Genomic DNA, 10,115 nt, shown 5'->3' on the forward strand with positions numbered 1-10,115 from the left:
AAAGATAAGGAACTATATTATGCTGAAATCGAAGCACTCCTTCAGGTAGAAATGTTGTATACAAGATATAAAAAATAAATAAATAAACACCATTGTAAAACCACTAGCTTCCTCGCTCCGCTCAGAATCTAATATAAATAAATAAAAAATATGAATAGCCTTTAAATTATATTATTATAAATGCATTATGAGCATTAATATGAAAAAGGTAGGCAAGTGGGTCTCGCTCTGCTGTACAGTAGGTTACAAGTGGTTCGCTGCAATGCAAAGCTGGGTAGTAACTAGTTAAAAAGTTAAAACTTAAGTTAATAGTTACTTTTTTTTGATAACTTTTAACTTAACTAGTTAAAAAAAATAGAATGTAGAAAATAACTTAGTAAATAGTTAGTAACTAAGTTATTTCTTTTTATTAATAATTGTAACTTAACTTAGTTATTTTGTTAAAATTAAAGTTATTTGTAAAAAGTTATTTACAATTTCTTCTTATTATGATTTATGAACTGTATATTATTTACATTGATATTTCTGAGAACCGCCAGGATTAATTAAGTAATTTTGTCACTTTGAACACTTCTATTAGTTCTAATAGTTTGATTGCTACTTTTAATAAACTGATGAGATTAGGACTGTAAAAATATTTTTGAAGTAACATTTTTATATTTTATATTATAATGTGAACTGTAAATATTTTCTTTTTTATATCAATGTTTTAAACATTTTCCTTCAAATTCAAAAAAGAAACATTTAACTTAGACAACATTTAAAACTGAAAATAACTATTAATTTCACAAGTGTGCCTTATAGCAGAACTAGCAGCAGTAGATTAATTTATATTTTTTGTTTAGAATATGATTAAATAGGTACTATATTATACTATTTTTTTTTTTTTTTTGTTTTTCAATCCGGAGATTGGTTTTTAACAAATGTTTCACAATAAATGACTTCTCCATTTTTCTCTATCATTCGCCATATTTTTAAGCTCCCTGTAGGAAGTGACTCCTGCATCCTGCATTATTTGACTAATGTATCTCGTCCTAGGTCTTCCTCTTGATCTTGTACCCTCTATCATACCTTCGATTATTATACTATGCAGTTCGTCTCCATGCCTCAACGTGTGTCCTATCATCTGCCATCTCCTTCTCTTTATGGTGTCTAACAGTGTTCGTTTTTAATCTATTGTTCTCAGGATGTCTTCATTTGATCTTCTATCAGTCCAGCTTATTCTCTGCATTTTCCTCCAACACCACATCTCGAGAACTTCTAACATATCTTTTTCTTTCTTATTAATTGTCCAGGTCTCACTTCCATATAATGCCACACTCCAGACATATGTTTTTATGAGCCGTTTCTTCGTTGTTATGTTCATATTTTATGATGTTAGTATTTTTCTCTTTTTAAGGAATGTGTTCTTTGCTTGACCTATCCTGCTTCTGATTTCTTTAATTGATTTCCCGTCGTCTGTTATAATGCTGCCCAAGTATTTGAAACGGTCTACTTGGATAATTTCTTTGTTTTCTAATGTTATATTTATAGATGGTACGTTTTTCTTGTAGCATACTAAGGTTTTTGTCTTAGCTGAATTTATTTTCAGACTATATTCTTTAAACGTAAAATTCATTACATTTAATGCTGCTTGTAGGTCTTCCTCAGATGATGCGAGAACGACTATATCATCAGCAAAGCGAAGCATGGTTATTAGTACCCCTCCTATTTTCACTCCGATTCCTTTTTGTTCTAACCAATGCTTTATGACATTTATTGCTTTTTCAATAAATACATTGAACAATGCAGGTGAAAGTGGGCACCCTTGTCTCACCCCTTTTTGGATTCTAGCAGTCACTGTTGTTGTATTAATGTTGATAGTGGTTTCTTGTTCTTCATAAATCTTATAGAGAATACGTCTGTCTTTAAAATCTATCACTGTTTCTTCCAAAATTTTAAAAAGACTTGTCCAATTTATGCTATATTATACTATATTCTATTCTATATTTCTATTGTATTTTAGTGGAAACAAATGGAAAAAAATCATACTTCAAGATTCAACTACTATTTAATTGTTTTTGATAAATAAATACTATTATTAAAATTATACTGCAAATATATAATTTTGATCAGTATGTAAGGTACAGCTATAACAATAATCTAAAACAGTTGTATAATTTATAAAATAATATAGTCTGTGCATTTGTTATTAATTTGTTTTACTTTATACCAAAACTAGTTATTTTCCTACGATGAGATAAAAAAAAACGTTTATGAGTAAGACAAAGGTATTTAAAAAAAAAAGTAACTTAACTTTTAGCTTAACTTAGTTATTATTTTCATGTAAATTTATAACTTAACTTAGTTACTCAAATTCAGTAACTTTTTAAAACTAACTTAAACTTAGCTTAGTTATTTTTCATTTTAGGATAACTTAAAATAGTTAAAAAAAATTGGTAAACTTGCCCAGCTTTGCTGTAATATATGGTGTTAAATTTGAATTCAATGATATAATATAATTGTATAAGAAAAACGATTCTGAGCGAAAACAGTCAGTCAGCCTATGATATTACCAAGTATATTCGATGATATTATTGTGAATAAAGTAATTTATATACAACCTATTTACGTGGAGCCTTGTTTTAAATGTTCAATCCTTAGCCATAAAAGTTAAACATTTTATACATTTTTAACTACAAAATAATTAATAAATTATAAATTTGATAAATGTTGTCAACATTTGAACTTTAAATGCTTATAAAAAAAAATTGTGCCTATGTATTTTTAATATTTTTCAACTGCTATTTTAATAATATATCAGGCGCCTTGCATTAAATTTTTACGCTTTTTTACACAACAAATAAAATTTTATTGATATTTATAGAAAAAAAAACTGAAAAAATTGAAAACTGACAATGTCCGTAAAGAGCTCAAAAAGAGTCAAATTATTTTCAAAATGTTATGGTATATAGAAAATGCTTATATAAACATTCAGTGAAATTTTCAAATATCTACAGTCATTCGTTTTTCAATTACAATAAAATAAGAAAATTGTTACATGAGAAATCAAGTGAATATCAAATGTTGTAAAAATATAAATTTCAGACGCTCATAAAAATTTAATTTAAGTTTCTTGTAGACATTTTTTTTTTTTTGATAAAGGTAGACAAACTTATGAGTAATCTTATATTACATTTTAAAACCTTAGATTTAGAAAAAAATAATTTGTATGAATTCTCAACTCAAAATAATTTGCTAATTTTCGTGATTTTTCCGTATTTTGTCAAAATTTGAACTTTAAATGCTTATAAATAAAAACTGTGACTAAGGATTTTTAATTTTTTTCATCTGCCTTTGAAACAATAACCTAGGAGCCTTCTATTAAATTTTCAAGCTTTTTTACTCAACAGGTAAAATTTTATTGATATTTATAGAAAAAAAAACTAAAAAAAAAGGAAATTGACAATGTCCGTCAACAGCTCAAAAAGAGTCAAAATATTTTCAAAATTGTATGGTGTATAGAAAATGCTAATATAAACATTCAGTCAAAATTTCATGTCCCTACGGTCATTTGTTTTAGAGTTACACCAAAAACCAAAATCGATTTTCTTGAATCAAATTTTGTGTAAAAACTCCCGTTTTTCCTTAATTTTTCTTTTGTTTTTCACGTCGCTTTTGAAAACTTCTGGGAATTTACTTTTGACCCCCCAAATATCAACTAGATTCCCTTTCCTATCATAAAAGTTACTGTTGAAGAAAATCCAAGCACTTTTACTGTCCAAAAAGGTGATGACAGACACAAAAATAAAAAAAAACATACATCATTGTAAAATCAATACATACATCGCTTCGCTCAGAATCTAACACATAATTAAAATTCATAGGTAAAATATGTGCAATTACTATTTGATTGTTCGGTAAAGGGAAGCACCATCATTAGAATTTTTGGAATCTATAGATATAGGAATTCGGGAAAATTAAATTTTTAACAAATGATAATTTAACTTCGAAATTAAACCGCGTAAGAACGTAGTCTCAAGAAATTTATTTTATCAAACACACTTTGAGACCAACTTCATCTTCATGTACTGTGTAATTTCCATTTAATGTCAAAAAAAAAATAAAAAAAACACACATCATTGTAAAATCAATACATTCATCGCTTCGCTCAGAATCTAAAATTAATGCAGTTCTGAGGAATATTTTATTGATATTCAATTGGAAATATCGATTAAGTCACATCAAACTCGTATAGCACTTAGCAGTATTGTACATATAATACTAGCTGGTATAGTGGTATGAACGGTATACTTCAAGTTTTGCAATAAAAAATAAACTATATATCATATATATAGTTATATATTATGCAACAATAATAATATCTAATAAAAACAGGTAATTGCATGGGTTTAATTATATTATTTTAATTCTGTATAAATTGTAATAATAGGTAATATTTTAACACTTGTTCACTTCAGTGAATTTAGTTTAAATCCAACAATATTCATTTTTAGGCCATAAATGTTCAGGTCCTTTATTGTATCATGCATAGAAATACATGCGATGTTATTATTATAAAAAAGCGGGTTTTTTTTAAAAGTATTACAAATTAATAACCGAATTTTTGTCTTATTATCTTTTTGACAATACAGAGTACTTGGTCCTTCTTAGATCATTTCCTCACGGGACACCCTTTATATATTTATTTTTATTTATTTAAAGTTTCGACAACTGAGGTTATTAGCCTGTTACTGTGTTACAGGAGCGAACGGTTGGTTTTGGATATGCATGTGTAAGTGCGGCAATGATTTGTCACTAAAAACCCGGGTAGTTGGTCACCCATCCGCGAAATAGTGGCAAAATTGTCAATAATAAATTTTACCATGTTATTTCTAAATTTTTTAATTTAAAGTGAGATTATTATCTAGGGCATTCCATATAGGCTTGTAGAAGAGTACAAATATGAAATGACAAACAGTAAATGAAAAGTATTAATTAAAAATGGTCTATTAGGGGTATAGTAAAATAATACGTAAAAATATGGTAGAATGGGGACGTCGATAACCCATAATTCGACTATGGTCCTTTTAAGAGTGAGACGCTACGACGACCCCTGCAATTACAGTACATGTGTTAAATATGGTGTAATAAATTAGTAGTTTTTTATGTAATAAGATATATAATAATATACTAATTAGTATGGACTATGGATGTACATATGTGTTTACGTGTCCTGGTATTATTTAATGTTGATTAGTCATTTTATTTCATTAGTCTAAAGGGTGTACGTATAATTATTCAACTTCTTTATTATATTTTATATTAAATAATGTATCAATGTATATGTAACACAATGTTTCAAGCAACTTGTTTACCATCCTCCATTATAACCATCTATAACTTTCCTTCATTTTTATTTTCATTTTTAAATGCATTAAAGTTGTGCAAACTTTGTATACGTCCACATAACGACAAAAAAATATTTCATGTGCCAATAGGCCCACAATACGATTCTATATTTAAATTCGATAAAGGACGTGGTTATTCTGGTTTTGGTGCCTTGCAGCTACAACTTATGTACCGTGTAGTAGCGCTGTGCGCTAATTATGAACCGGATGTTCAGACACCTTCAATACGGTGCCCTGCCAAGGGACGATCTCAAAAAAAAAATCATAGAGGGATGTATTCTTCAAAATTGCCGACTAGAATTTGAAATTCAAAATTGTTGTTAACTATTATGATTTTTTTAGTTACAATATGCTATACATTTATAATTTCTTTATTACCTTATTTTTAAATGTATGTTTAAATTAAATTTAAAGTTGAAACTTTGAAATACCTTACTTATCATTTTTAATTTATATCAGAATGAAATAAGTAAATAACATCAACAAACATAATATGAAATAGGTTATTATTATAATTCATCACTTATTATTATTGTTGCCAAATCATTATCTACATTATAAGAATCGTTCTCTTCTATCATAACCTATACAAATATAAAATAATCTGAATAATTGTATTTGCATAAAATGTAGGTAGGTACCTAATTATTTAACAATGGTTTTAATCTAATTATTAAAAAAATGCATTGAATTTAATAAAATATATTAGATTCTGAGTGAAACGAGATATGTATAATATTTTTAAAATCTATTAATTAATCTATATACTTATAATCTATACTTCGTATATTATAAAAGCGATGAACCATATTATGTAGATATAAGATATTTTAAGCCTTGAAATAAACAGGGTAGGTTTTAAATGAAAAATTACAATTTACAACTCGTGGTACTTTCTAAGCCTTGTACCGGAAAATAACTTGCGAAGCAAGCATATTTATTTAAATACCGAATAAGGTGTACTACAGACTGTTGTCAACTACAGTTGTACGGACATCAAACACACACATTATATACTATACAAGATAATCGGTAATCTTCGTCTGTTGAGTGTTTCTTTGAAACGCAATTATCGCGTATTTTGGATATTCCAAAAAAAATGTCATTGCCACTGAAGAGAAATCTAGTTCACAGACGCTCAAAAATATTTAAAAATTGTATTGTACTCAAAGAATATGAAATAAAATATAGCTTTAAATGTAAATTTTTTTTAAATTAGCTAAGTGAGTTATAAGATAACATTTCATTTTCTGACAAAATTACCTCAATTATTATAAAATTATAAAATTAGCTCGTAGAATTAATTTAACTTAGATTCGCTGTATTAATAATAGAAAATAAATCACATTAATAGCAAAAGGTAATATCACAAAGTATACTTCCCAACATTAGTCGTTAATCTTTATAGTCAAATAATTTATCATAATATTTAGTATTATTATAAAATATTTTTATTTTTTTATCATAGCTTTCAACACAAATTAAAAGTTTAACTTAGCGGTGGAAAAGGGGGGAATGTTTTGGGCCAGGAGAATACAAAAGTACCGGCCAACTTATTAATTTACCAAATATTAAGTTTAGCCAAATTTACTGTGTACATTAATAGAAGCTTTGAACTGCTATGTTTCAAACTACAATAGATTACACCTTGACAACAGCCTATAAGTACCTATACAACACAATACAAGTGCGAATAATAATTTGAATTATTTATGTCTCAATTTTTTTTATATTTAATTATAAATCTTATTCTATAATATTGTGCTTTTAGAATTGAGTAATTTAATGTATAATACAATAGCAAAAATGGGTATTAATTGACATTATAATCCTTCACGATCACTTAATTTTGGTGGGTTATGCCACAGAACAGTGAAAAAGTGACACTCAATCATCTGACCGGGCTTCCGTATCCCTAAGGTATGAAGTATTGGACTGTAAAAGGTGTACCGTATCCCGTATCCGTAATCTGGTAAGGTGTTGTTAGCGTGTATCCCTATTTGTTACGATATTATAAAAACGGAAACAACGCAATGGCCAATGGGCATTAACCATTAAATAACTTATAATAATCGTTTAACATAATATGAGAAATTGAATACCATTTTAATCAAAATAAAATCCGTCCTAAAACTTGTATCTTGAATTTTTGTTTTTCCATATTTAATTTTAGCATTTCCAGAGAATTGAATAAATATTTAGCGATGTATACATAATAATTAATTGTAGGAGATTTGAGTGTAATTAGGAAATTCTAAATATGGTTTGAGGACAAAAATGTATTAAAAATGATAAGACTGTCCTCTCGATATTTTATGGGGGGAGGGCCACTTTTTTTTTCCGAATATAATCACTACATGGGAACCGAACTGTTTACACATTGCTTAACTCCCATGCAGCATCGTTTATTTAATAAAAAATGTACGCAGCTTTTATAGTACCCCCGACCCATGATGCCTCACAATGTTTTTTTTTTATTTATTTTTAACAAACGGTCACAGGAACATAGCCAGGTCGAGCCCATGCTATGCTCCCACCTTATTAACATGAATCGCTAACGCAAGGATGGGTCCTCTTCTCGGACCGGCGGTAGCCCGCCATCCTGGAGTGCTTGTGCTGATACGCTCCATTTCGCGAGCCGGCCGGAGCCCGTCGCTCTCGTTTCCCGTACTGAGCTTCACCCATTAGCTACATTTTCTGCAGCTTGTCGAACTCTCTCCTCTGTCTCCTTTAGCGTTAGGATGTCTTCCGCCATTTTATAGAAGAGTCTAAAAGCCTCTTCCGCTTCGTTCAAAGCGGTAGCCTTCTCCTGTTGGTCTATCGGGAGGTCTTCAAAGACCGGACCACACAGGATGCCCGGCATATCTGTCGCGACTGGAGATCGGCCCAAGCGTTCATGAAGCTCAGCTCTACAGCCTTTCCAATTGGCACAGTGGAAGATGGTGTGCTCCACGGTGTCAGAGCCACATGGGCAGTGAATCCAGTGAGGGCTTGGGGCCCTTCCCATGCGATGAAGGTACCACTGAAAACACCCGTGCCCAGATAAAGCCTGTGTCATGTGGTAGGTCCAGGGTACCCTAGGCGTCGTCCTATTCACCCATTTGGTGATGCTCGGTATGATTCGGCAGGTCCATGAGGCCTTTAAGGTGACTTCCCATCTACTTTGCCATTTCTCAATTGTGATCTTCCTTTCCTCTTCTTTGATCTTGCTTCTTGGCCGTTGAGCTTGCAGCTTCCGACCAGACTGGGGTGGCGTAAAGCAGTTGGCTCTTCACTACTGATGCTAGAAGTCGCCTCTTACACTGGAAGGGTCCCCTGATATTCGGCATTAGCATTGATAGGGCTACCGCTGACATGGACGCCTTCCTTGCTACCGTCTCTGCGTGTTTCACATAGGAAAGGCGTGAGTCAAGTATTACCCCTAAGTAACTTAAGTGCTTGCTTAGCTGGATAGGAACGCCGCCTATGCTAAGCTGGGGAGGGTTGTAAGCCCACTTCTTTGTCAGCATGACTGCCTCAGTATTGTGATGAGCTAACTGGAGTCCCCGGGTTAGGTTAGGGATCGCGTTCCTGTCCAGCTAAGCAATCATCGCTGGATCGATTTTCTCGATGACAGGATTTACCAGGTTTTCTAGAAGTTCACTCGTTTTGGCGACTCCAACGACAGCAAGATCATCCGCGAAGCCGACCAGCTGAACACCCTCGGGAACTTCCATGTCAAGCAGGTAGTCATAAGCCACATTCCACAGGGTCGGTCCAAGAACTGAACAATGAGGGACCCCACAGGTCACGTTCTTAGAGGTCGTTTACTCGCCTAAGATCAACTCCCTATCTGACAGCCATGACCGGATCATGAGCACTAGGTACCCTGGAGTGTCTTTTTCCCTAAGTGCTTCATCTATAACAGGCCACCGCAAGGAGTTGAACGCATTCTTGACGTCGAGAGTGACCAAGACGCAAAGTTTCTTCTGTCTCCAATTTCCCTGAGATGCGTGTGCTGTTAATTCAGTGACTACCTCCACCGCAGTCTCCGTTTAAATGCCTTTCCGAAAGCCGAAGTGGTTTGGAGCCCGTCCTGACCGGCTGAAGTCAAGGTGGGAGTCCAGCCTCTAGAGGATGAGTCTCTCCAGTAGCTTGCCCGGAGTGTCAAGAAGGCAAATAGGGCGAATGCTAGAGGGGGCTTCGACCGGTTTGCCTGGACCCTTGTGCAAGAGAACCAGTTTGGCCTTCTTCCAGCTGGGGGGGAAAGTGAGCTCAGTGAGACACTTGTTGTATATGCTCAGAGTGGCTCTAAGTTGTGCAAGTGCTATCCTCTTTAGTATCTCATTTGGAATACCTGAAGGACCTCCCGCCTTTCCTGAAGACATCTTCAAGGTGACTTTAGTCAGTTCATCTACTGTGAATTCGGGGGCTGCCGGGTCAGAAACTGGCTCGTTGACGTCAGGATCGAAATTAGGGATGTTTCTAGCCGCTGGCAAGGGTACTGTGCCCCAGTTGATGACTGGAGTTGCAGGAAACAAGTGATCAGCGATCACCTGCTCTCGCCCCTTGGAGGTGAGCCTGTTGGTCCCGTCTCCGAATTTCTTCATGATAAGCTTGTAAGCTGTCCCCCAGGGATTTGTATCTATCTGTGAGCAGAGGTCCCTCCACCCTTGCTCTTTGGAATTTCTTATCTCCCTTCTAAGGTCCTTCCTTGCCACAGCAAAGTTTGTCTTGGCCTCCACA

Source organism: Metopolophium dirhodum, chromosome 1, assembly GCF_019925205.1.
Source record: "Metopolophium dirhodum isolate CAU chromosome 1, ASM1992520v1, whole genome shotgun sequence".
In the NCBI taxonomy this organism is placed as follows: Eukaryota; Metazoa; Arthropoda; class Insecta; order Hemiptera; family Aphididae; genus Metopolophium; species Metopolophium dirhodum.